The sequence below is a fragment of the Ceratotherium simum genome, chromosome 8 (genome assembly GCF_057802395.1).
Source record: "Ceratotherium simum simum isolate JZ-2026a chromosome 8, ASM5780239v1, whole genome shotgun sequence".
In the NCBI taxonomy this organism is placed as follows: domain Eukaryota; kingdom Metazoa; phylum Chordata; class Mammalia; order Perissodactyla; family Rhinocerotidae; genus Ceratotherium; species Ceratotherium simum.
This window is the reverse complement of record NC_141907.1, coordinates 14399162-14417902: the sequence shown is the minus strand read 5'-3', so window position 1 is coordinate 14417902 and position 18741 is coordinate 14399162. Positions and strand designations below refer to the sequence as shown.

Here is an 18741-nt window from a genome sequence, read left to right as displayed (position 1 = left end):
TGGGGTCTAGGGATATTTGTTTTTTTAGATGGGAGATACCATTTATGATACTAAATAAGATGGAGAATACTTTTTTGAATCAATAATATCCATGATTACTTTTTACAAAATGTTGAGGTAGATAAATTAGATAAATACAATGGGCTTGGTTTGAATCACTGAATGTAAACTCTCAATTTATTTCTCTTTTTCCTTCAAAAAATATTTTCCTAATTAAGTTCATCAGTAAGGTATGGGATGTGTGGCATTAGTGTGTTACACATTTTAAAGGAATGGTTTTTTCCCAATTAATTTACTGTTGTCAGTCAGTCATCAAATGTCTTGACTCCTGCTTTGTGCCAGTTGATTGGGGTGTAATTCTGTTTCTCCCTTTGCTTGGTTCTGAACTGGAAATAGACTTAGGAATAGGGGATCAAAATATTAGCTTTTTAAATGGTAAGATTGTATTGAAGAACTTGGCTTGGAACTGAGGCCACAATTAGACGTCTGACTTCTTTACTCCCTATCCTGCTGAATTCAACTTACCCACCTATCAAAGACAGAGCAGATGGAGCTACAGGCCTCTTTTAAGATACAGGGAAGCTCTACCCCAGTGAGTTTATCATACGATTTTCTTATTGATAGGTGTGACCATCTAGGCAGAGTGAGCTGGAGACTTGGCCATGCATGAAAAATGACCTTTAAAACATTAATCCGTCCCACTAGGAACAGCTATCAGGATGTTGCCAATATTAGTCATTCCTCTTTCCTTTGGGAACACTGAATAAGGGGTAGAGAAAAGGGCAGAAGCTTCTTCCAAAATACTTCCCCTAAGCACATGAAAAGTGTTGGAAGAGGTAGGAACTGTGGATTGGGTAAAAAGTTTTATTGTCTACGCTAGGAATAGGGTTTAGACCTTGCTTTTGAAGTGCTCATAATTATCAGGGATGTTAAGTATTAGAGTTGATATAATATAGTGGAAAGACAGAGGAGGGAGCAATTAACTTTGATTTGAAGGATCTGAAATGACTAGGCTTCAAAGGATTGAGTGAAAGCAGGGGTTGGCTAACTTTTTTTGTAAAGGGCTGGATAGTAAATACTTTAAGCTTTGCGGGCCATATGGTCTCTATTGCACCTACTCAACTCTGCTGTTATAGTGCAAAAGCAATATATAAACGAATGAGCATGACTGTGTTCCAATAAAAAATTATTCACAAAAATAGGCAGATGTGGCCTACTGGCTATAGTTTGCTGATCCCTAAGTTAAATGATCCAGCAAGAGAGTAGGGTGGAGGGAACAGGCAGAGGGGTAGCATAAGCAAAAGTATAGAGTCTAAATAATGAGATATTCTGAAAATATTCAGCACTCTTGTGTCATTGGAGTATAGGGTGGTAGTATAAAAATAGGTCTGGAAGTATAAATTATGGCCTCTATAAGGAGGAAATTATGAGCCTTTGAAGTTTTTTTTTTTTAATGAGTAATAAGCATGATCAGATACGTCGGCTTATTTTCATTTTGAACATCTGCTGTTGGTTCAGCTTTGAGGGTTTTTTGTTTGTAGTAGTTTTAAGAAGCTCAAATTGAAGCAGCCCTTTTAAATAAAAACTGGGAAAAAGAGCACTCTCCACTTTAATATATTAATTAAGATGTTGGGGGCCGGCCTTGTGGCTTAGCGGTTAAGTGCGCGTGCTCCGCTACTGGCAGCCTGGGTTTGGATCCTGGGCACGCACTGATGCACCGCTTGTCCGGCTGTGCTGAGGCGGCGTCCCACATAAAACAACTAGAAGGATGTGCAACTATGACATACAACTATCTACTGGGGCTTTCGGGAGAAAAAGGGAAAAAAGGAGGAGGATTGGCAATAGATGTTAGCTTAGGGCCAGTCTTCCTCAGCAAAAAGAGGAGGATTGGCATGGATGTTAGCTCAGGGCTGAGCTTCCTCAAAAAAAAAAAAAAAAAAGATGTTGGATTGCTGAAGTACTCTCAAATGGCACCCTTCTTTTCTGCCTGTGCTCTGAACAACTTGAAAAATAAAACAAGGAGAAAAATGGAAGTCAAAATATCACTTCTGTTACTGACAGAGGCCAGTTTAGAGAAGTAACTTGGTGGGAGAGTCAGGTGGCCTGTCATAAGCTAATTTATCCGGATGCCTAGTCCTAGGCATACCAGGGCAACAGAGCAGAATATGAGCTCTCTGCAGGTATGTTCTCCTGATAGCTCACTCCCAAGGGGAAAAGGAGCAGAACTGAGCTCTATCTGCTCAGTTATTCTTTCCAGAATCACCAATCAGATCAGTCACTTCACTTCCTTAGGGGTGAAGAGAGGCTCAGATTGTGCTTATGAAGTATTCTTCCTCGTAGAAACAAGGAGCAAGGAAAAGCTGTTACTCCTGTAACAATTGAGGCTAATTTTTGCAGAGTTGTATCTGGGAATAAGTGTACTGGAAACAATACAACTGTTATTGTACTGAAAACAAGTCAAACATACATATTCTGGATATTTTAAAAATATTTAATTCTAGTGTTTGAAACAGCTGTTCTTAAGCTCTTAAAATAAAACTAGTAGTTTTTTTAAATGAACTAGATTTTCTATAGACCTGTGTAAGATACTTAAATAAAATGCATGTTTAGCTAGGAAAGAAAGACCAGACTTCCTTCTTTATCAATTGCCAATTGACTTTTTAAATTTAGAAGAAATTAGTATAAAAGAACAGAGCACTGTTTCTTTAAGTGGAAAAAGTAGATACTTTGACAAATAGATTGTCCTATTAATTAGCTCTGATATTGGGTGCTGATGCAATTTATTCACTGGTATCTCTTTCTTTAAAATGTTATCAGTTGTTCTTCCTTGTCCTCTTCCTCTTCCCTTTCTAAACAATTCAGTACTAAAACCATCAGGTGGGACCAAACAAGAGTAAGTGTCCACACTGCATAGGTTATGTGGGAGGGGGAGCCACGTCCTCTTGGAGGAGTGGAATGTCAGAGCCTGACAGGGGTGAGGAGGGTCCCTGTGTGGGTTGATGGAGTTGCAAGGAGTGAGGGGCAGTCTACACAGGAGGGTACGCTGGTGTGAGAGGTTGGAGCCCAAGCAGGGTCACTATGGTATCTGTGAAGAGGATGAGGAGGGCATCTACTTGGAAGTGGGGTGGGGGTGGGAGGAGGTAGTAAGGCATCTGAGTAGAAGGGTAGAACCTTCTGACTGTGGTTTTATTGAGGCTTGTGGTGTGTGAATAGAGTCCATGCATAAGGCATCCTGGTGCAAAATGTCAGAGCTTGAGGGTGGGGAGAGGAAGGCGTCCCAGTGGAGGGTCAGCTCAATATGGGATGTTAGAGCCTGGGCATGATGAAGAGGATGTTCTGGGATGTTCTTGTAGGAGGGGTACCAGGCTTGAGAAATAGGGGCCTGAACAAGGAATAGGGGCCTGAAGCTGAGGAGGTTATACACATGGAGGAGGTAAGTGTTGGAGGAGTTGAGGCAAAGAGGGGTGAGGAAAGCAGCCATGTGGGGAAGGGGAGGCAGCCACAATGGGAGATACAGGGAGACTGGTCAAATAAGTAAATTTTAAGGATAATGAGAGCCAGGACTCTCATTGTCTGAGAAGGAAGTTACAGATATGGACATGGAGAAAACTGGAATGCTCTTTGTAGTGTTGGATTGGAAGTGAGATATTGGTGTGAACTCTTTTTTTTTTTTTTGTGAGGAAGATCAGCCCTGAGCTAACATCCACGCTAATCCTCCTCTTTTTGCTGAGGAAGACTGGCCCTGGGCTAACATCTGTGCCAGTCTTCCTCCACTTTATATGGGATGCCACCACAGCATAGCCTGACAAGCGGTGCATCAGCGTGCACCTGGGATCCGAACCTGGGCCCCCAGCAGCGGAGTGCGCGAACTTAACTGCTGTGCCATGGGGCTGGCCCCTACTCATGGCTTTTATTATATATAGATATAGAAATATAAAAGTAAATGTGTGTGTGTATATATACACATGCCCTATACTGTTCACTGAGAAGGGGCCTAGGAGCACTGACACCCCAATAGCAGTGAGCATAATGTATCATTGTTAATTTCCTGATCTTGATTGTATTTGTAAGAAAATGCCTTTGTAGGAAATTCTTATTAAAGAATTGAAGGGTGATGGGATATTATACAGGCCATTTACTCTCAAATGGTAGGAACAATAAGTTTTTACCATATTTAAAACATGTTCTGTAAATTTAAGATTGTTACAAAGTAAAAATAAATATTTAAAAGCAATGTCATTAATTTAAATATTACATTCTCTTGAATTAATCACTTCCGGCCCTTAAAATTGCATAGTTAATAATATATAAATTGTTCTGAAAATTTTTCAACACTAAGAATTGCCCTTTGAAATAATGATAGCTAATATCTACTGAGTGCTTACTATGTGTCAGACACTATGCTAATCTTATATGTGTATTAATCACGTTTAATTTTCACATGTGAAATAGTACAATTTTTATCTCTATTTTGTAGATGAGAAAACTGACTTTCCAGCTAGGAAATGTGAAGGTAGAATTCACATCCAGGTCTGTATTACTCTGTTGCTCAAACCTGGTTAAAAAATTAGCAAGTCTGATCCTTCCTGGTCAGATAGTTGCATCTAAAACTTTAGTAGTGCTGTTCTCTGTTTTATTTTAGAACCTCCAATTTCAGGAGTAGGGAGAAGTATTCTGGATTTAAACCTCCTTGGCCTTTTGTTCCTGGCCCGGAATGAGAGAGAACAGGGGCTTCTGTATTTGAATGCACATATCAGAGTTAAGGGTTTCCTTGAGATGGTTAATCAGGGAAAATATCCCTAAATTTCTTTCTTGGTCTTATAATTGGGAATGAGGGTGGTAAGAGCATGGAGTTAGTGGGGCAAGGATTTTCCCCAGCATAGGTTGTCAAGCTTAAGTTTTAGTCTGGATATAAGGTTACCTTCTATCCCAGTTCTGAGAATGATGGCCATCACCTTTCCATCTCTTTTGAACTTTTCCCAAGAATGGCAAATGATCAAACAGAAAATCACTAATGAAAATTTATTATTTCATTTTAACTGTCCTTTGTCTGTCCTCCCCTATACCCATTTAGAGTGTAGGAAAACAGTGCCATAGTAAAATTTGTATTATTTTTTTACACCCTAATATTATGACATCAGCCTAATCATTACCTATTTTTTTCTCCTTTGTGTTATTACTTGATCTTTTAATATTTCTATTCTGGCATAAGTATAACTCATAAATGGGTTAGAATTTCCCCATGAGTACACATTAGCTTACATATCTAATCTTACTATCTTACTTAATTAACTTATGTTCATGCTTCTCATCAGTCTGAACCCACAGATGCTTTCATCCTCTGTCACAGAGTGAGTTTATGCTGACCCTGTCATTCTTTAGACCTATTCTAAAATTGCTCGTTTATTTTATATCCAGAAGAATAGGATTTTTAGTGTCAAAGGAAGCATGGCCATCTGCTATAATCCTTTCGTGCATTTCTTTTCTCCCTCATAATTTTTTTCAGTAAAAATTTATGGGCCAGACATTGTGCCAAAGGTCTCTGGTGAAGTAGATTGTCTTTATGGAGCACAGTCTTGTAGGGAAGACAAGTCTGTCTTCCTATAGGGTACAATAAATGCTGTAATAGAAGCATGTACAATATTTTTATTTTTTTTTGCTGAGGAAGATTTGCCCTGAGCTAACATCTGTACCAGTCTTCCTCTATTTTGTATGTGGGTCGCTGCCACAGCATGGCCACCAACGAGTGGTGTAGGTCCACAGCTGGGAACCGAACCCAGGCTGTTGAAGTGGAGTGTGCCGAACTTAACCACTAGGCCACGGGGCTGGCCCCAGAAACATATACAGTATTAAAATTGTGGTATAAAGGAGGAGAGTGATCAGGTTTCCTTGTATGGGTCCAGGAACAGTCATAGGATGATTCTGGGACGTGAGAAAAGAGAAATTCAGTTTCTCTCTGAATCATAGAGAAACTTCTAAGCAGAATATAATAGTAATTATTGTTAATTTTAATTATTTTATTTTACTATGGGTTAGGCACTAAGTGCTTACGCTAGATTTTGTTTGATTTTCACAACAGTCATATAATTAGGAACTATTTTTATCATTCTCACTTTATAGATAAAGAAGTTAAATAACTCATCTTATAGGAAGTGGAAAATCATTGAAGGGTTTTAAGCATGGTAGTGACATAGTTTAATTTGTGGTTTTATACGTTTACTCTGCCAGTAGTGTAATAGGAGAGTAGGACAGGTAAATCAATTAGGGCGATGTCAAGATAGCCCAACCAAGAAATTATGAGGGTCTGAAATAAGAGTATAGTAGAAGTGGAGGAGAGAGGAAGAATTCAAAAGATATGTGGCCTTACAGTCAACAGATTTTAGCTGTTGATGAGCTATGGGCTTACAGAAAAAGGAAGGATCGAGAATCATTTCCAGGCTTCTGTTTAGGAGGCCTACTTTTGAATAGTGGGACCATTATCCAGGATAGGATATAGAGCAGCATATTTTCATATTTGAGGTAGTTGAGTCAGTATATAGGTTTATCAGTATCTAGGATCAACACATTAGGGTTTGCTAGTTTGCCGTAACCCAATTGTTGCAAGCGTATGTACAGCAAGACCTCTAAGGAAACTAATCATAGAATGAAATTCCCCTCGACTCATTATATAAATGCTGAGCTTTCATAGTCAAAGGCTCTTACTTCTGCTGCAGGAGTGATGTGGCACTTTTGCATTCTTACATTCTTAACATTTGAAGGTCCAGGGGTGGCTTTGGACCTTGATTATTATCGTGTGTATATCCTCCCAGTTGCTAGCCTATCTCAATATTTGATTTACTTGATCTCTCTCCACTTGTATGTCTTTCAAGTATCCTAAATATAACGTATCTAAAACTGAACTCTTGATCCCCCTCTACCAAACACCCAATCTGCTCCACTGATGTTCTTCATCTCAATATCCCGGTTTCACAAGTCAGAGACCTGGGAGTCATCTTTCACTTATCCTCCTTCTCCTTTGCTATACCCAGTCCTTCTCCTTTCCTACACCCAGTTCACCAGCCAGTATTGATTATGCTTCCGAATATATAAGTCCATCCTTTTCCCTCCATTTCCACTCCAGTCTAAGTCCAGCCTTACTTCTTTGCCTGGACTACTGCAAAAATTCTTAGTGGTTTTCCCTCTTCTACTCTGATTTTTCTTCAGTTTACTGTATGCTACAAACAACATTCTGATGAAGTATTTGCTCTACTCTCAACCCAACAATGACTTCCTTTTGCACCGGAGACAAAAGCATGGAAGTATGATATATTCTGTTTTTTTGGAAGATTATTATAGCATCCCTGAAAGTTACAATGTGGCAGAAACCATGGGAGTATAAAAATTGGCTTGATGCCAGATTGTGAATGGGTTTTTTTAAAATATATATATATTGTCCTAATTATGTGTAATACCCTTATTCTGATATTTTATTGGGATTCAATTGACATTTTTCTTAGTTTGCTTTTAAGTGGGGAGGTTTACAAGAATGCCACTTTCCACACTCCATTCAGTGAATTTACTGTTGTGCAATTCTCTGTTTTATACCAATCCTACCTAAACTCTGATTACTCTTTCTTTGGGGAAATCAAGAGTAGCTTTCCTAGGAGAATATTTGAAAACTTGAGCATACTTTGTAAAAATCATTATGGGAAATTTTAAATATATACAAGAGTAGAAGAAAGCATAATGAATCTCCATGTTTCTGTGACCAGCTTTAACAATATTAGAAATTCTGGCCTAATTTTTAATATTAAAATTTTTAATCAGACCAAGACATTTTATACATTGGTTCTCTGAATGCCATAATCCATTTCATGTTCTAATATGAATAAACCCAGATTATACATTTTGTTGCAGTAGTTGTAGATTTATGCCAGAGATTTGAAAAATATCATGACGTTCATGATATCTTACTGCTTGTTTTTAGGCTTAATATAAACTATTTTTGGTTGTATATGGTTTGGTTAAGAGCCAAAAAAGTTGAGTTCTAGGCCCCAGAAGCTTACTCTTTCTTTCTTTTTTTTCTTCTTTCTCTCTCTTTCTCCGGCTCTCCCTCTCACCTTCCCTCCCTCCCTCTTTCTCTCTGTCTCCTTCCCTTCTTTATGCTCTGCATTTTGAATAGCTCTAAAACCAATAAGAAACTATTGCTGCTTATGTCTTGGATCTATCTGCCATTTTATATTCATCAAGCAAACCAGAGAAGGTACTGCTTATTAATAGACTCATTGCATATGCTGAAGAGCAGTTCATTGTTTTTTAATCTTGTAGAGCGCTGAATTAACAGTGATACAGCTAATGTGTCAAAATCCCTCAGAGCATTCATCTTATTTCATTGTTGTTGAAGTAACAATAACTTACTAAAAATGTTGGTTGTTACATTAGTTTTGTAACATTCGTCAACAGTCATGATAATTTGGTACTTATGTCTTGAGTGTTTATTAAAAATCCATGCCAAATTAATGTATGGCTTAGAAAGTCTGAATTTTAGGAGATATGGATAGAGACATATGGAGATACAGATGTATATAGATACAGATATCTAGATATATAGAGATGCACACGTGTATAATTTGTCTTTAGTAATAGCAATTATGATGATTGAGACTTTTAAAAAAATATATATTTAGTTTAATTTTAATGAGCAGTTGAAGAGAATGTACTTTTGCCATTTGTGTGCTTAAAGTTAAAATTATATAAAAAGTATTAAATTGAGATTTTGTACTAAATTGTGAATTTGGAGTACCTTTTATTCTAGGTGTCACTTATTAACTGTGTAACCCTGCGAAAATTGCAAGCTGTTCTCTCAAAAGTTGTTACATATTGATTTTCAAATCAGTGCTTTTTTTCTTCTTTTTCTATACTGGACATCTCTGCAAGATTTCTTGACATTTATTTTTTTTTTAGCTTCACATCTTCTTTCTTTGGATAATTTTCCTAAACCCAGATGTGATCATATTACTTTCTGTATAAACGTCATCATTGGTTCACGTGGACCTTAGGATGAAGTCTAAATTCATAATATGGTTTAGTAAGCTCGGCATAACGTGCCGCCTCTGTACTGCCTTTGCCTTTTTGTTTGTCATTCTGCCTTGGGCACTACCATCAAGCAGCTGCATCAGTAGGACAGTAATAGTAGTATGGTAATAATAGCAGCTAACATTTGGTGAACACCTATTAATACTTGTGCCAGCTATGTGCTTTACACATATCCTGTCTTTTAATGCTCACGATAATTTTGAGAATAGATATTGTAGTTCACATTTTACAGAGGAGTTACACTAAATGCTTTTCAGATCCTCAAGCACTGTGCCTCTGGCCTTCTAGATTACCAGTAGCTACTATTCATTGCTTCTTTTTGTAAACTTTTTTAAAGTATAACTACATAAAGAAAAATATACAGATCATAAACTTATACTTCAGTGAACAAAGTGAGCATACTCTTGTAACCACCACCAGATCAAGAAATAGAACCCCCCAGAAGTTCCCTCATAACTCCTCCCAATCACTAGTCTCTCCCCGCTCCTCAAACATCAATAGTATTCTGACTTCTTAAACACCATAGATGATTTTTGCCTGTTGTAGGAAACTTGGTTTGAATGGAATTATATAGTATTTATTCCTTTGTGTCTAGCTTCTTCAACTCAGTATTATGTTCGTGAGATTCATTCATGTGACTGCCTGTAGCTACAGTTTATTCATTTTCATTGCTCTCTAATATTCTAATCTGTAAATATGTGATAACTTGTTCACCTATTCTGGTTTTGAAGGATTTTGGGTTGTTTCTAGTTTACATTATTTCAAACAATGCAGTTAACATTCTTATATATTATACATTTTTAATTTTGGTTCAACTTCTAGGTTATTTTTCTACCTTTTTAGCTAACTAGACTTCACTTTTTCCAGGAAGTCCTTCTTAGCCTCTCCAAGTTTGGATTTGGTATCCTTCTGTGTGCACTGGTATCACTCTCTCCTTCCTTTATCGTAAACCTTTATGCTATTTTTCCCACCAAGTTTCAGGTGTGTGACTGTGTGTGGACAAAGAAAAAACCATGTTTTCTCTTTCCTGTCTTCTTGGCACCCACTCAGTACTTAAATAATTGTTAAGTGAATGAGTTTTTTCAATACATTCATCTTTTCATTGTTAAAAAATAAAACATAAGCATAAATCTAATGAAAATTGGGTAATACACTTAATTACTCTCTGCCTTTGTTTTATTCTCTTCAGTTAGATGTGCAGAGTTACCTTAAAATGGATTATTATCAAGTTTGTTAAAAAATTTTAATTTGTCTGGCATCTGTTTGTTCCTTTTGTACTTTCATGCTATTATACAGCTTTTGTGTAAAGTATTTTTGGAAACTTTCTTTATAAATCGTGGCACATTTAATAATCTTATTTGTGGCAAATAATATTTGTTCTTTGAGGTTGGTCTTAAGTTTTGGAAATAGCCAAAAGACATTTGGAACCCAGACAGGAATTTTATGAATGATAAACTGTATCAAAAGTAAGTTGAAATTTCAAGGAACATAGACTCTCCTCCCCCGCCCCCATCCCCTTGTGGCTTTAAAAACGATTTCTTCTTACCGAATTAAGTCCTCGAATTCAGATAGAGTTAAGCCATGGAGGTGAGCCAGAGTTTATAGTATATTGTACTTTTGAGTTCTTCGTACCTTAAAAACTGATTACTTTTGCAGGTTACTTATACTTAATTTATACTTGAGTATTATTTCTTTAATTTGTAAGACTGTTTTCTTTTTCATTTTTAGCCTTTTTCATCTTGAATTTGTCTTCGAAATTAAGGTTTTCATCTTTGCTCTAACCACCATGCCCATTACTAACACTGCCTCTCCCCCAATTAAATAATAATAATAGTGTACCTTCTACCATCTTATTTCTCCCACTTTCTCTATTCTTACTCATCTCAGACATTTTATATAGTGTTTATTGATCTTGTCTGCTGCTTCGTCTTTCTTCCCTACTAAACTGTGACCTTAAGGCAGGTGATTATTAGGAGTTTAACAAAAATTTTTTTGGATGTATGAAAACTTTGCCACTTGTTTTAGTCTTCTCAAAAACATGTTATTTGCCACAAATACTCATTTTTATATTACTCATGTTTTTTATTATTTAAAAACTCTCTCTTTATTGAAAAAGCATTGTGTTAAGTATTGATGGTCTCCCTCTCCCTTCAGCGAAATCCTCTGTCAGCCTTGAAATTCATCTACATTTTTTAGGCTGATCACTATGTCAGATCTTGGGGATAATACAAAGGCAATAATGTTGTCCCTCTTGTCAAGGAGATAAAACATTCTAGCTCCCTTTCCTCAACCAAAAAAAAAAAACCAAAACAAAACAGAAATGTCTCAAATTAGGATGTGAACATACTTGGAGAATGAGGTGCTGGTAACAATGAATGCTGTCAAATGAGATTGGAAAAGTCTTTGTGAGACCATTTAGACAGTACTTGTATACCAGGTCTGTGTATTTTCCACATGAAAAAACTGCTGCTTAATATGGGTAATTACTCAGCTAGTTGTAAAGCTGGAAGAAAATGTCTTAGTTTAGTTTGAAAGACAGGACACTTGACAGATGAACAAAGATGGAGAAAAGCCATTTCAGATAGACAACATGTGCAAAAGCTCAAATGTGTAAACAATGTAATGGGTTAGTTGTTTCTTATAAGTGGCATATAATTTAATGATGATGGAGTGATCTAAAATGAGGTTGGAGAACAGGCAGGGGCTACATCAAGCAAGGCCATGTATGCTGTCTTAGAACGTTTATAATTCATCCTGTAAGCAGTAGAGACCCATTGAAGAGTCTTAAGCAGAGTTAGTACAGTCTTCTGCTCTTTTAAATGGTGAAAGTTGATTAGAACGATGATTCCAATATCCATTATAAGAGCCTTGGTAATCAGAGAGATACTCCAGTAAACTTCAAATTTTCCATACTGCTGAGAATGATAATGATGTTCAGTAGAGGTGAATCTTTAAGGTAACAAGCTTACTCTTTGGAATTATAAAGCTTTTTTCAATTTATGAACTATATCAGGCTTCCAAAATATTTACAGAGTAATATAATGTATATCCAAGTACCTTCCATCTTAAACAATAAAACATGACGGGTGAAATTGAAATTCTCATCTATCATTTGCCCGTCCCATTCTGTTTCCTCCATCCTGGAGGTATATATTTTTCTCTCACTGTTCTATAACGCATTCATAGTGTACTTTCTGTAAGTTATTTCAGTGTAAAAATCAGATATACTTTATGTATGAGGTGTCTTTCATAAAAGTTACTCATTGAATTTTTTTGTGTATGATTATTTTAAATGCTTAACAGATTTTCTATTTAAATTATGTTTCTTCCTAAAGTGTATTATTGCTCCATATTTTTTCTTTTCATTTACATATAAATTTAGTTGTTTTACCTATTAGGTTTGCTTAAAATGAGGCATTATCAGTGCTATAAAATATGAATAGTCTGGTATTTTGACTTTATAAGACTAACTTACAAACTTAGTAAAAGATAAAGGGAAATAATATGGACACAGCCTGATTAGAATGTATTTCCTGAATTCGTGCCTGTGTACTCAGGTAGAAGTAAAATCTAGTTCGCATACCTGAATTGTATATTTCTAGTTTCTGTCATTTTATATTTCTAGCATTTGTATTGCCTTACAGTTTACTAAGAAATTCCATACAAATTAACTCTGCACCTGGAATATATGTGTTTTATTAAATGTTTGAATACAATAATTAAATCTTCAACATATGAAGTGTTGGTAATATTCCAAATCTTATAGAAAATAATGAGTAATTCAGTGAAGTTGTGTCATTTGTCTAAGATCACATAGCTGGTATGATGGTAAATCTGGGACTGCAACGTCGTTCTTAATTCCATATCCATTATCATTCTATATTTTATGAGAGGGCAAAACAGACTCATATTAGGTATGAAAATCAGGGAATGCTAATAGCTCTTAAGGAGAGAATGAGACCAATTTCCCCAACAATGACTAAAAAGCATTTAAATACAATAAAATAATTATTCTAGTATCAAATCAGCTTTGTTTAAGTCTTAAACAGGGCAACCATTTATCTTGTACATGTGCTTATTCCTCAGTGATTCCTTATGGCTAGTTTGGTTTCCATTTGTTGTGTAAGTGTAAATTAGAGAAAGAGGTGGATAATTAAGGTATTCTTTTGGTTTTTCTCTTTTAGTGTCTATTCAGACATGTTGGCTCGGTTTCCTTAATGCTGAGTTTCGAACCAACCTTGGCACTATTGACATTTTTGGGCTGGACAGTTCTTTGTTGTGAGGAGTTGTCCTGTGCACTGTAGGGTGTGTAGAAGCCTCCTTGATACCAATAGATAGCAGTAATTCACCCATTTATATGCTCACGTTTGGGGATTAGGGAGACTTAAGGACCTTTTACTAGAGACACTTTTATTAATAAAGGCATCACAATTCTTAAGTCATAGTAGAAAATATATATGACATATGTTTACAGAAGGAACAGAATAGTAAGGAACTGCTCAAGAAAGAGGCAGTGGTTAACTGAAACTAAGAGTCTTAGATTCTAAGAACTAGAAAAACACTAAACTAAGCCAGACACAGATGTGGGTCTTTCTTCTTAGACAAAGGTAGGATGTAAATAAATAAATGGTTGTGAATTTCAGAAAGATATTTTATATGAAGAAAGATAATTATTAGTAACAGGCAGTTTTTAATTTACAAATTAAGCTGTGTTCTAAAAGTTGTTTTGAGAGTGAATGCCTTTGGTCTCAGAGTGAAATTGTTCCTCAAACATTTATTCATGTATTTAAGTGTCATACATGGGCCAGATACTAGGGCTAGCATAGCAAGCAAGATGACATGGTCCCTTCCTTCTTGAAGCTTATAAAATTTTGTGGCATTTATGAAATAAAAATATGAAATAAAAATTTATGTATGTGATTTTTTTCCCCTATCACTTCCCATCCCCCCAGTTTGAGTTATGGGAGAATTCTGGTCTCTTCTTACTCACCAGTGTATCCCCAGCTTCTAGGACACCTGGTAGACATGCAAATATTTGTTAAATGAATAATTGATTAGTTGGAAAGAGACATTAAAAGAATAACACATGATTAATTAGAATTGTGATAAGTGCTCCAAAGGGAATAATACAGGGTATTATATAATATGAAGCGTGTAACAATGGGTTTAAGCTAGATTAGGTTAGACGAAGCTTTAAATTGAGGCAGTGATTCTTTTTTTCCTCCAGCTTTATTGAGGTAATAATTGACAAATAAAATTGTATATATTTAAACTATACATCATGATGATTTGACATATGTTTACTTTGTGCAGTGTTTAACACAATCAGTTTAATTAACACATCTGTCACCTCACATAGTTACCTTTTTTTGTGTGTGATGAGAAATCTTAAAATCTACTCTATTAGCAAATTTCAAGTATACAACACAGTATTACTAACTATAGTCACTATGCTGTACATTAGCTCCCCAGAGCTTATTCCTCTTATAACTGAAGGCTCTTTGACTAGCTATTCTTTAACTAGCATCTCCCCATCTCCCCTATCCCCAGCCCCTGGTAACCACCATTCTCTTCTACTTTCTGTTTCTATGAGTTTGACTTTTCTTTTTTTTTTAGATTCCACATAAAAGTGAGATCAGACAGTATTTGTCTTTCTCTGGCTAATTTCACATAGCATAATGTCTTCTAGATTCATCCATGTTATTGCAAATGGCAGGATTTGCTTCTTTCTCGTGGCTGAATAATATTCCATTGTCTCTATGTACTACATCTTTATCTACTCATTCATTGATGGACACTTAAATTGTTTCCATGTCTTGGCTGTTGTAAACAATACCGCAGTGAACATGGGGGTGCATATATCTCTTGGAGATAGTGATTTCATTTCTTTTGCATATATACCCAGAAGTGGAATTGCTGGTAGTTCTATATTTAATTTTTTGAGGAACCTCTATAGTGTTTTCCACAGTGGCTGCACCAATTTACGTTCCCACCAGCAAGGCATGAGGGTTCCCTTTTCTCCACATCCTTGTCAACACTTGTTATTTCTTGTGTTTTTAATGACAGCCATCCTAACAGGTGTGAGGTGATATCTCATTGTGGTTTTCATTTGCATTTCCCTTATTAGTGATGTTGAGCACCTTTTCATGTACCTTTTGGCCATCTGGGTGTCTTTTTTGGAAAAATGTTTATTCAGTTCCTCTGCCCATTTTTTAATTGGATGGTTTTTTGCTATTGAGTTGTGTGAATTCTTTATATATTTTGCATATTAACCCCTTATCAGATACATGGTTTGCAAATATTTTCCCTAGGTTGCCTTTTCATTTTGTTGATTATTTTCTTTGCTGTGCAGAAGCTTTTTAGTTTGATGTAGTCCCACATGTTTATTTTTACTTTTGTTGCCTGTGCTTTTGGTATCATATCCAAAAAAGTCATTGCCAAGACCAGTGTCAAGGAGCTTTTTCCCTATGTTTTCTTCTAGGAGTTTTACAGTTTCGGTGGTTCTTAAAAACCAAGATTTTAAGAAAGTAGGAGTTTTATCCAGATATGTTTTGGGGATGGGAATGGGGATTGGAATGTATTGTAGGCTGAAGGAACAGCTTGATGTGAATGCCTGAGGTGGGATACAATGTAGCATTTTTTAGGGTTTGAGACTTGGCAGAAGTTGGGGCTGGGGGTAGTGTGGTACCAGATGACATATTGACTTTTCTTCTATGATGTACTGAAATACTGAACATTTGAAGTAAAAAACAATAATATCATTACAATATTAGCAATTAAAATAGAAAAAAGTTTTGCTGGTAATTTTAAAATATTTTGATTCTGTACTTGATGAAAACCTGTTTTAATTAATTAGAAAATGAGACTCCATCTTCCATGTATATACTAATGACCTCGAAGTCAGTGTTTCTACCTCCGGATGTTTTTGTTTAATTTATGCCCGCATATCCAACTGAGCATATCCAAAAGTAAACTCCTTTTATATCTACCAATCATATAAAACAAAACAAAACAAAACACCACTTCATGGATTTCCTGTCTCAGTGAATGTTTATTCACTCAATTTCTCAAGCCAGAAATCTTTACTCTTCTCACTCCCAGCTTAAAATTGTGAAACTATGTCACCATTTAATTATTATTTCCATTTAACTGTATTATATCACTCAAAGCCATCATCTTTCTCTTAGGTGAACTTCTGTTGCCTAAATTTATGTTCAGGTTTTTTCTCTGCTGTATTTCTGCAAGTTTTCTAACCATTCTTTTTTTTTTTTTTGTGAGGAGATTAGCCCTGAGCTAACATCCATGCCGATCCTCCTCTTTTTGCTGAGGAAGACCGGCCCTGAGCTAACATCCGGCTAATTTTCCTCCACTTTATGCAGGACGCCACCACAGCATGGCCTGACAAGCGGTGCGTCGGTGCGCTCCTGGGATCCGAACCCCGGGCCGCTAGCAGCAGAGCGCGCGCACTTAACCGCTACGCCACGGCGCCGGCCCCTGAACATTCTATCTTTATTCTTTTCCCATTTTAGTGTATTTGAGTGATGTTTTGTGAATGCAAAGCTAATCCTGTCTCTTGACTACTTAGCCTCATTCTGGCTTCCAGGATAAAAATTAACTATTTGGCAAAACAATCTAGGCCCTTCAGGATCCATGTTGTGTACATCTCTCCATTCTCTTATATTGCCCTTTCTTCACGTCATATTCTTTATTTTTCCCATACTTTCTCGATTTCTAAACATGGCTGTTTAAATTAATTAAAACTAAATAAAATTTTAAAATCAGTTTCTCAACTCGTGTGTTGGACAGCACAGATAGAGAACATTTCTATCATTACACAGAGTTCTATTGGGTAGTGCTATTGAGCATATTAAGCTCTCCTTTCCCTGTGTTTTTATACATGCTGCTCTCCTTTTCTAAATGTGTAATGTACTCTTCCTTGTTTTGCCTAGGTAACTCTTATTCTTCCACTAAGACTCAGTTTGGCTGCCATCATTTCTGGAAAACTTTCCCTGACACCATCTTTTCTTGACTCCTCCAATCTCAAAGTCTGAATTCTTGCCTTTTGCCTTAATGTCTATTACATTTAAATTCAAGAGTCAGTGTTTAACAGCAAGATTCTAGCAGATAGAAAGTATTGAAATTTTGTGTAAGTTATAGTTTTAGTCAATATAATTTTATATTGAGTATGGTGCATGGTTTTACCACCATGGAAGTAAAGATACACTTAAATGGATTTTTCATCTGTACTGACTGAAGAAGCACTCCTTTAAATAATTGTGACGTTGGGAAAAGATAATCAGTTTGTATGTTATCTAGGTCAGAGTTATCAGATCTGCTACTTGAATGATAATTGCATACATTTAATCAGATTTTAAAACATAGAATTGAATCTAGCAACTCAAGAATCTGAAGGTAAATTAACAGTAAAAAAGCATTGTATCAGATGTATTTTCATTATAAAAATGTAGTATTAGGGCCAGCCCTGATGGCCTAGCGGTTAAAGTTCAGTTACGCTCTGCTTCAGCAGCCCTGGTTCAGTTCCCCGGGCGCAGAACCACACCACTCGTCTGTCAGTAGCCATGCTGTGGCAGCAGCTCACATGGAAGAACTAGAAGGACTTATAGCTATACACAACTATGTGCTGGGGCTCTGGAGGAGAAAAAAGGAAGAAAAATGAGGAAGACTGGCAACAGATGTTAGCTTAGGGCGAATCTTCCCCCGCAAAAAAAATGGTATTAAGTTTGAAGCCATCATGTCAACTTTAATAATTAGCATTGTGATAAGCAAAGTAGGAAATACAGAAAGCATTAGTATGGTACCTACCCTCAGGTTTGTAATATGGTTACTTTCATCAGCAAGTTTTAGCTCTGCTTTACTTTAGTTACCCACTACTCCTTGTATCTTGCCATCACTTGGTATGCTTCACTTCTGTAATCCTAGATTCAGATGTACTTCTTTTTGACCAGGATGAGGGGAGATTAGATTCAGTGTAAGTTTGGGCCTTCAGACATGGTATTATTGGGCCAAAGAGAACATAAGAAAGGAAAATGAGATTTTTTGTTGTTGTTGAGGAAGGCTTCAACTTTGCCCAGGGCTGGTCTTTTGTCCTAGGAAAGGGACAAAAGACACCTTCTTCTTCTTGCCTGTTTGTAATAGATTTGGTGACTGTATTTTCCAAATGAAAGATCTAGGAGCATCTTCTAAAAAAGGTGGGTTTTTTGTTTTGGTTTTTGTTTGTTTTGGGATTTGTTAATCTATCCAGCAATATGAGGCTATGATGGGATGGCTTTAGATGCCAAATATTAGAATGCCACTTTATGGCTATGGGAACAATAGATTTCCTGATATTTCTGATTTCAAATTTGAAAGGTATAACCACCAGAACCCCAGTTTTTTGAACTCAGTTGAGTTTAGCTACACTTGGAGTTGGAAAGTCTTCATTGATATAGCTTAGATACTTAAATTGTGTGGTAAAATACATGCAGCAGGCATTTAAAGACAAACAGATATTAATGAAGAATGGTTTAATTAGGGGTACTTTCTTAGAAGACCCAGGATTTGAGTTAGGCAAAAGAAAGGATGGAGAAGAACAAGAAATAGAGGCCTGCAGAGGCAAAGAAAAAGGAATGAACAGAGTGTTTTTGAAATAGAGTTGAGACAGGGTAA

The 18741-nt window shown here is 36.4% G+C and overlaps 1 protein-coding gene across 14 annotated transcripts in view; it reads left to right on the top strand.

The window, feature by feature from the left end:
* The window catches only part of LCORL (ligand dependent nuclear receptor corepressor like), a 158698-nt gene that overhangs the window by 8787 nt on the left and 131170 nt on the right, over positions 1 to 18741 (top strand). The window contains exon 1 of one of the 14 annotated variants that reach the window (XR_015552877.1): positions 4441 to 4530. The exons of the other annotated variants lie outside the window; for them this stretch is intronic. The gene's annotated coding sequence lies outside the window, so the exon portion shown is untranslated. Of the gene's footprint in view, positions 1 to 4440; positions 4531 to 18741 lie in introns of those variants that run through there. 14 annotated transcript variants of the gene reach the window in all.